Raw genomic sequence first — 9,534 nt, 5'->3', positions numbered from 1 at the left:
TGCACACAGCAAGTGCTCAATAAGTGCCCATTAAATCAAATTAACATCAAGGTAGGGGCCTACCAAGTTGCTCAAGAAAATGACTGCCTCCTTTCTATAAAACCACTTGGCCACATGTATCCAAAGCCCTAAAACAAGGGTCGCAAAGTAAAAATCCACAGAGGTCAGACAGGGCAAACATACCCAGTGCTCAGGGTAAGGAAACAAGGACACGAGGCTGAGGATGAAGGGTGACTGACAGGGACGGGGACAGATCACAGGGAGGGGTGGAGAGTGAATGCCCCATATGCAGGAGTCCTCCACTGTCCCGCCAAAGAACCTCCCTGTGGGAAGGCGAGCCTGGTGATCCCAGACCTTAAGGCTTTCTCCAAGGAAGCTAGACATACACACTTTTATTTAAAATGTGCTCATGAAATGGCAACCAATTCAAAATTATAAGAAAGATTGTCAATTATGAGCCAAAGGAAAAATTTCTGTGAGCCAGATGGAGCCCAGCTGTGAGTTTACAGCCCCTGAAATAAAACATCTGGGCTGCTTGACACATTCATTCTACCCTGGGGTATTGTGGGTACCCCATAAAAAGGAATTTGATCAGTTTTTAACTTTTAACACAGGAATCACATTTGATAGTTGGCAGTTCTGGTTTCTGGATGGAAAGATGATGGCTACCTCATTTCGAAGATTCCCTTTGTCTTAGAAAATTTACCTGATGGAAAGGCAGGACCCACACAGCATCTGGGGGAAACTGTGAGGTCACCATGAAACCAAATGCTATTTCACAGACCAAGGGGTTTAGAGTTGGCTGTGCAAATTGGTTACATCTTCATCTGCAGCTCCCTGAAAGGTAAGGAAAATATTTTCTGTAAAGAGATTTGACTGTATTCTTCATGTTGCCAGCACTGAATAAATTCACTGACTGTGTGTCCTTGGACCACATGGGGTTAGCGTGGGGGGTTTCCACAGAATGAAATGGATGTCCCCAGTGTAGAGTGTCCAGGGGCAGGAAGAACTGTAGGGTACAGAAGGGGAGAGCCCTCTGGGATGGCACTGGGGACTTCCACTAAGGGGAGGTGAGTTGCGTCATCCACTCAGATCTGTTGGGGGAGAGGCCCTGGCATGGGCTGAAAGCACCACCCTGGGAGCAAACCCCACTGAGCCCCAGGCAGACACCTTAGTTGTGCTGAATAGACTGGTGTGTGTTGGGAGGGAATTGGTTCAGGGAATGCAACCAGTGTGCGCAGAAGTGGTGGCTCAGAGCATAGGAGCTGGGCCAAGGTGCCAGGCCACCACCAGGACAGAGTTGCGGCACATGGCCACATCCTTGGGGATACCCCTGGATTCCCTTGAAGAGAGGATCCTCAGAGGAAAGACCAGACTTCCTGCCAGGTTGAGCCATGGAAGTCTTAGAAACATTGCAATTTGAGCACTGAAAAAAAAATCCATGACATTCTTGTACACCCCTGTCTAGTGAAATGGGTCATATCAGTTACTAGGAAATTCACCCCACAGAAACAGTCAGAAGTGTAAACAGACATCGAGGCACATACTTGCTTACTTGTTGTGGAGTTAGGAGCAACCAGAGTGTCCAAACATAGGGATTGGTGACATAAAGTATGCAACAGTCAAATGTTAGAATATAATACAGCAATTAAAATGTTGAAGAATTGTTACGTTCATGGAAGAATGCTTATGACACAAAGAAAAAAGAAAAAATACAAAACTGGATGTAACAAGACAGCCTTGGCTGAAACAAGCTTTTTGAAGCCTGGATGAGAAGGAGAAGGAATGGGTTGACTGGAGCAACTCAGGTGCAGCTGGACCGTTGATGTCTATGCACTGTCACCCAGAATGGAATGATGTGCTGGGGAACACACTGATGCTCACTTCTACAGGGTCGTCTTTCTGGAGACGTGTTTCTCCTGATGGGAATATAGATTGTACTATCAGTCATTCTGGAAAAGGGTGAGTCTAGGACCTGAAATGAGGAATCAGAGATCAAGCTTTGGACAGGGTTGCAGATGGACTGTTCTTCCTGACTGAATTCCAAGGCCAGAGGATGCATAGAATGTTTTCGGTAGAGCCAGAGAGCCTGCCTTGGCATGGGAAGTGTGGTGGGCAGCTCTCTCCTGCTGGCTGCACAGGCCCCACCCATTGCCCCTCCTTGCATATGCCCAGTGGACCCTTGGCAGCTGTTTTCCACAATGTATCTTTGCCCACTTGGCTAGTTTGTTGGACTTGCAGTGGACCCCTGGCCTAAGCTAGACAATCAGAATTCTTCCTGACAGGATTTAAAATGTATACCTTGAGATTCCAGGTTCACTGTGATTTCTCTCTGGAACATAAGAGATGTGAGCTTGCCAGGTGGGCCAGAGAAGCCATGGACCAGTCTGCAGAGAAAGAGAGAAGAGCGAGGTACATGCCATTTCTCTGTTTGCCATTTCTAAGTATCTGTTATCAGTTAAGTCTACTTCATGAGAAAGCGATCCTCAGATTGTCCAGGATCGTTAAGCAATCATTAATTTAATCCTGACTGGCAAAGGAATATGCAGAAAATTGTTCTCTTGAAATAATTTTATATAATTCAAAAGTATGTGTGTGTGTATTGAGATATACACATGTATATGTGTATACACACAAAATAATTCATAGTCCTTCTGAAGACATCATGTGCTCAGATACAAAATATGCAGAAATAAATCTCAGGTATAGCCTCATTCACATTCAGAAGTTTGCATTTTCACAGCAAACTTACATACAAAAAGAAATAAGAGAAAATAAAGTGTGATTTTATGTCACTACATTACATAGCAAACTGAAATGTGCGTAGAAAATTTTGATGATGCTCACTTGAGGCTGAAACTTTGTCTCATAAGCTCTAGAAAATAGTGAAAAGAAATGTCACATCTCTTACATATCAATGTAATATGTAATGTCATAACAATGTCAGTATGAGCCAATATGCTATAACTTTTTACCAAAAAAGAAAATTTCTTACAAGTTTACTCTATTTCCCCAAAAAGATATACACACACTATACCCCAAATGGAGGGAGAAATGAACAGAAGACAGCTTTTTCAAAGTATTTAGATACTTTTTGTTGTATTTCTGTAATAGAAGATCATTTTATGCATCTGTTTCTAAGAATGAAAAGTGGTTGTGTGCTTGCTCCGAATCTTTTTAACTTATAGGAAGAAAAATGGAGTGACAGGACTCCAGTTACATTGTTTAAATACACAGGTTTTGCTTTATGTAAATATTTATACAGTTTGGCAACATCTTACTATACAAATCAGTTTGTTTTGCAATGCTTGTCAATGAGGAGGCCAAATCAGGGGCAACCAGGATGTCCAAAAATAGGGGATCAGTGAAACAAATTATGCTTGCTAATGAGTAGCCCAACATATTAAGAGTGGTTTCAAATTTTTACACTTAACCAGTTGGTAAAAGTATTTAAAATACATAATGCTCACAGAAAACACATTACTTAGTTACAAAAAATGATCCTAAGGTCCCAAAAATAAATGAGGAGATTTACACCTATATCAAGAGTACAAAGCCATTTCTCATTTGCACAAGATATTCATCCCCAAACCTTATTATTAGCCTTCCTCAGACTGAATACCAACTGACATTTTTGAAAGATATACTGTGGAAATGGACACAAATAAAGTGCAAATTAGGATGTGAACTGTCAAGTCATAACGATTTTGTCAGTTTCTTCGCATGCTTAGTGGAAAACTTCATCCTACAACTCAAGCCCATTGTCCCCTGGATGCAGAGCTTCTGTGTAATGAAAGGCTGGTCACTGAGTTCTTGTGTTTTGGGGGGATCCCAAAGTTTCCACCACTGCAGAATTCTTATTTTCACCTCCTGAATTCTCATTCCTTCCTTCTGGGATCATTTTCATTCTTCATCGGTACAATCTTTACCTTAGGATTATTTTGTAGTGAGGCTCTGTTAGTAGTAAAGTCTTTCAGTTTTTGTATCTGAAATGTCTTTTTATCTTGAAAGATAGTTTTAGGAAGTATACATTTCTTGGTTGACAGTTCTATTTTCTCATCACTTTGAAGATATTATTCCATTGGTCTCTCACTTCCATTTTTTGTCTTGAGAAGTCAGCTGCCAGTCTAATGGTCATTCTGTTGTAAAAGGTAGATGTATTTGTTTCCTAGGGTTTCCATGACAAATTTCCACAAGCTGGGTGACTTCAAATAATGGGAGGGAATGTATTCTATCAAAATTTGGAAGACCAGAAGTCTAAAATCAAGCTGTTGGCAGTGTTGATTCCTTCTTGAGGCTCTGTCAGAGAATATCTCCCAACGTTCTGGTAGTTACCAGCAGCCCTCTCACTCCTTGGCTGATAGATGCACTATTCCATCATCAACCATCATATAGTGTTTTCCATGTGTGTTTGTGTCTTCACATGGTATGTGTGTGTGTGTGTGTATCTGCATCTATTTCCTCTTATAAGGACACCAGTCATTGTATTAAGACTCACCTTAATCCAATATGACCTCATTACTAATTACATCTGCAAAGATCCTATTTCCAAAGAAGTTCACATTTGGAGGTTCCAGATGGATATGAATTTGTAAGGGAGGTGGGAACACTATTCAACCCAGTAGGGTTATATGTTTTTTCTCTATGACTGATTTCAAAATTTTCTCTTTGCTCTTGACATTCTTCACTTCACCCTTATTCACTGAGAACCATTCTTCAGTGTTTGGGAAGAGATTTCATTTTCTTTATCTCCCTTGGGATTCACTGGGATTCCTAAATCTGACAATTCAGATATTTCATTAGTTTTGGAAAATTCTCAGTAATTATCTCTCTAAATATTGTTTCCCTCTTTTTCTCTATTTTTTTCCTTCCTTCTGAAACTCCAATTAGACATTTTTGCTTCTTTTTGACTCTATTCTCTATGTTTCTTAATTTTTTCAAACTCTCATATATTTCCCATCTCTTTAACTCATGGTGCAACATTCTGTTTAATTTCTTCATATTTAACTTTCATTTTACTAATTCTCTCTTTAGCTATGTTTAGTCTCTGATTCACCTATTGATTTTCTAATATCAACTGTTATGGTTTTCATTTCTAAGTTCTATTTGGTTCTTTTGACAATATGTCTGATCATTTCTTATAGTCTCTTATTCCTCATTCATATTTTTATTCCTTTTATCTACTTAAACATGTTAAACACATTTATATTTTGTGTCTGCTAATTCTAATAACTGAAATTTTTGTAGGTCCATTATTTCAGTTTCTTGTCTGCTGTTTCTTACAGTGGCTTTTTTTTTTTTGTGTGTGTGTGTGTGTGTGTGTGTGTGTGTGTGTGTGTGTGTGTGTGTTGTAGTATTTTACTGAGAACCCTTATTCTTGAAAACTTACCGTGGTAATTCTTTAAAGTTTGGGTTTAAAATACATTTCTCTTTGGGGTTTTTGGCCACACAGGTACTATGAATTCCAGCTCCAACATGTGAGGATGGGGAGTTCTGGACTAAGAGTGGCCCATTAGAGTGTCCCTCATCAAAGTGAGATGGCCAGGCCTTTATACACACTGCAATCCATCACCAGAAGTAGATATGGGCTGCCCTATGGAGGGTATGACCTTGGGTGAAGTGGCAATCTGTAGCTGTGGCCAGCCTCGTCGATGCTGATGGTTGGATCCTGACTGACTTTACTGCAGCTGTGCAGCGAGCCCTTTCTTGGAAGGGGACCTGGGGATGTAAGTTACATCTCTGTGTCTAGTGGGGGAGAAACAAAGTGTGCAGGATGAAGGTCAGATGTTAGTTTGCAAAAAAAACCCTTCTAATGAGTAAAAATGTAAAACAACAAGTGGTAGACAGGGTTCTTCATGACACTCCATCAAAGTGGAAATTCTCTCCTGTGTGAATAGACTCAATCCAGTATGTATAATTATAGATGTAAGATTCAATCTTGCTTTTACGAAAGCTCAGAAATAGAATGATCACAATTCCTCTGTAGTCTATGTAAGGCACCATCCCTGGTGGAACTCAAATATCTCATGTGTCTTCAGATGCAGTTGGATGACTTATGCATTACTCCTATATTGGTTATCTGTGATTGGGTAACAAATTACTCTAAATCTTAGGATCTGAAAATAGCAAATATTCATTATCTCACAGTTTTGTAAGGCCAGGAATCTGGGAGTAGCTTAGCTGGGTGCTGCTCACTTAGGAAATATCATGAGGTTGGGTAAATACAAATCTACAAAAATTAAAATTTTCCTGGTGCCAAAAGGGAAAGATGACTGCCCCCTGCCACACACACACACCTTTTCTTTCAGCATTTTCTTTAGAAAACTTGTAATTTTGAATCCTATCTGTCTCTGTCAGATGTATGTAAATCTTTTTGAAAGCTAAATAAGCCCTTTGCCAGTTTTGCGTTGTAGGACTGTCTTTCATGGGGTCCCTTGGAGCCAAAGAGGATGGCACTTTATCTCTCTGTCTCTGTAGGTGTTTTGCCTATTTGCCTGGCTCTGAGTTATAACTTCCTGCTCGTCTGAAAGGGGTGAGAAGTTTTCTTGTTTCTCTTGGACAAGGACGATTCATATGTATGGGATGGATTGTATTTGCCTGGCCATACAAGAGGGTAAAACTTCCTTCTGCCTTTGAAATCTCTTTACCAGATAGCCTGGGATACACCTAACAGCTTAGCTGGATGCTTATTCAATCATAAAACCTGTTTCATTCTTTTCTACATTTTGAGCAGAGGTTTTACTGGGTGGGCAAGAGATTTTATTTTTAATTAAATCTCTTCAACAGTTACAATTAAAACATTAACCAAGGTTACATTCATCCAAAGGTTTGACAGGGGCTGGAGCCCTGCTTCCAAGATGGTTCACTCACATGGCTATTGGCAGAAGCCACCCCCACTCCAGGTCCTTGGGGCTCTTCAAAAAAAGGTTCAGTTTCTTCAAACAGCTGCCTGAGTGTCCTCATGACTGGTGGCTGAGAGTGAGTGATCTAAGAGAGCAAAGACAAAGAAGAAGACCTTTAATATGACCTACTCTTGGAAGAGACATGACATCATCTCTGCCATATTCTATTTGTTAGAAGCAAGTCACTAAGTCCAGCCCACATTTAAGTTCCCCTCATAAGGGAAGTGTCAAGTAATTTGTAAATATATTTCAAAAACCACCAAATCCATGAGACACAAGAAGTGCTAGTGTGCTGGTTAATTAGTGTCACCAAATTTAAAAAGTATCGCGTTAGTTTCAGCATGAGAAAAACAGAAATGCCCTGAAATCTTGCAGCTTTTATGTGATATAACGTGAGGTGTTCCCAAATGTGACAATAGTCCTAAAAAATTCCATGATATTACCAATAGCAAATTGAGGAGATGAAAGAAATGTTTCCAAACTATCAAAAATTTGTTTCAATCAACCATGCTGGAGAAAAGCTCATTTTTCTTTCCTCTCTAAAGAAAATATTTCAAAATCATTGTTGGGGCCAGGGAGATAGGCAAAATGGGTGAAGGGGGTTAAAACAAACTTCCAGCTAAAAAATAAATAAGTTATGTGGACATAAGGTACAACATGATGTCTATAGTTAATAATACTGGATTGTATATTTGGAAGTTACTAAGATAATAGATCTCAAAAGTTCTCATCACAAGAAAAAAACTTTGTAGCTATGTTTGGTTACAGAGGTTAATGACTTATTGTGGTGATCATTTCATAATGTATGCAAATATCAAATCATAATATATGCAAATCTTGTCCACCTGAAACAAATATAATTATGTCAATTAAGTGTCAATAAAAAGAAAAAATTAGTGTTCTGCACTTTTAATGTCAACACACAGATACACAGAAAAAATCATTGTCATATAAAGATGTGATTAAAGAGTATATAGTGAAAAAGAGAGGAAAGAGTATTACATAAATATGTGAAGTAGTTAACTAAGAAAAATATTGTCATTTTCCAGAATTCTGTGTTGTTTGTGGTATCTGGCAGCAGGGCTAACTTTGTGGATGACTGACCAGTGTATTTTCACAGGGGTAGAAGGGCCCCACAATCAGATCTTACTGCTCTGCAGTCACCATCTTTAAAGTCCTAATAATTTTGCCTTTGAATTTGTGTTTTGCAAGTGAGGTCTAGTGAGACAATGGAGCATGCAACAGAGACTCAGAGCCTAGGCTCTGCATGGCTCCACTCTTACTACCTCCTAGCCTCCTCAGAACGGGCTCTAGGCTGCCTGCTCCTCTGTGCCCTGGCAGCCTGGCTTCCTGCTCTCTGCTCCTGCCCAATGACCACTGCCACCCTCCATTTAGGTAGGGGACTGGGTGCAGGTGCTGAGTGGGTCTGGCTGCCTCAGAGTGGGTTGGGTTGAACCGGTGTGCCCTGAAGCCTCTCTGAACAGGGCATAATGGTTGGTATCCCACACTTAAGTAGTCAACTCCAGAGGGACAAGCCTTTCACTCACCCCTGATTCAGATACATTGCACATCCTAGCACTGAGGTTGAGGGTTGCCCTCTGTCTATGGGTTGAGGTGATGAAGCATGGAAAGGGGAAATGCCTGGCTTAACTTCCTTGCCCCAGCAAAGTCACAGCAGCCATTAGGCTCATGTGCATACTCCATTCGACCCAGGGCAGACCCTGGCTCACAGGAGCCATGGCACCGGTCCAGCCAGTATCCCCACAAGTGTGCTCCCCTGTCCTGCTCTGTGCCAGGGATCCCCTTTTCTGCCTCCAACCTTTTTGGGTCTGTCCTATGTTCATCTCTTCTGACCAGCTCTGGTTATCCTCCATGGCCAAGCCTTGAGATAGAAATTGTGTATTTTTAGCTATTCACCGTCCACGTTAAGTGCTCTTATACTTGCATTGAAGACTGATATTGCCCAATATAAAGACAAACGGTAAAATTAATGATCATAATTTAAGATTTTTATTCATAACATTAAGTAGCAAACAGCTAACAGTCGAGAGAGGCTGCAAAGAAAGGGAAATCTTCATATTTTAGTACCTTTAACAGCACTTTTTTTCCTGCTTTTAGGCAGGGAATCCCATTCTTTTATTTTGCACTGGGCCCCACAAATTATGCAGAGGATCTTGTTTGTCAGCTTCGTTCCGTTTATAATTCCTCATGATTTATTTTCTTATCCTACAGAAATGCCCACTTTTCTGCCTAGTTTTGCACTCTCTCCCCTCCGAATGGTAAAATCTTCAGAACCCCGCATAAGCTGCATCCTTCCCGACACCCCCAATACCGGCTCTATCTTGAGTGATACCATCACGGATTAATTTTTATTTTCCTCTTACTTTTTAAAAAAAATCTTGTTATCATTAATATACAGTTGCATGAGCAACATTGTGGTTACTAGATTCCCCCCATTATCAAGCCCCCACCACATACCCCATTACAGTCACTGTCCATCATTCCTCTTACATTTTTTCACACAGTAGTCCTGTACAGCTCTTAAGATCAGAAAGAGAGAAAAAAATGCCCTCACAGGGAAGTGTGATTTCATTAATTAAAGGAAATCGCTGACACCCGAGGGAGAGTCAGA

The 9,534-nt window shown here is 40.5% G+C and overlaps 1 long non-coding RNA gene across 3 annotated transcripts; it reads right to left on the bottom strand.

The window, feature by feature from the left end:
- Positions 1-377: 377 nt before the first annotated feature.
- LOC118918321 (uncharacterized) lies at positions 378-9,520 on the bottom strand. Of its 3 annotated transcripts, none has more exons than XR_005027093.2 (4): positions 9,381-9,520; positions 6,871-6,987; positions 2,302-2,387; positions 378-1,426 (listed from the first exon to the last, which is right to left on the bottom strand). It is a non-coding gene; the product is annotated as an uncharacterized LOC118918321 (long non-coding RNA). The 3 variants fall into 3 exon arrangements; XR_008992238.1 differs by having other exon boundaries at positions 9,377-9,487; XR_008992237.1 differs by lacking the exon at positions 9,381-9,520 and adding an exon at positions 8,722-8,858.
- Between the last annotated feature and the right edge of the window lie 14 nt (positions 9,521-9,534).

This window comes from Manis pentadactyla, chromosome 10 (assembly GCF_030020395.1).
Source record: "Manis pentadactyla isolate mManPen7 chromosome 10, mManPen7.hap1, whole genome shotgun sequence".
In the NCBI taxonomy this organism is placed as follows: Eukaryota; Metazoa; Chordata; class Mammalia; order Pholidota; family Manidae; genus Manis; species Manis pentadactyla.
This window is presented reverse-complemented; position numbering and strand designations above follow the sequence as displayed.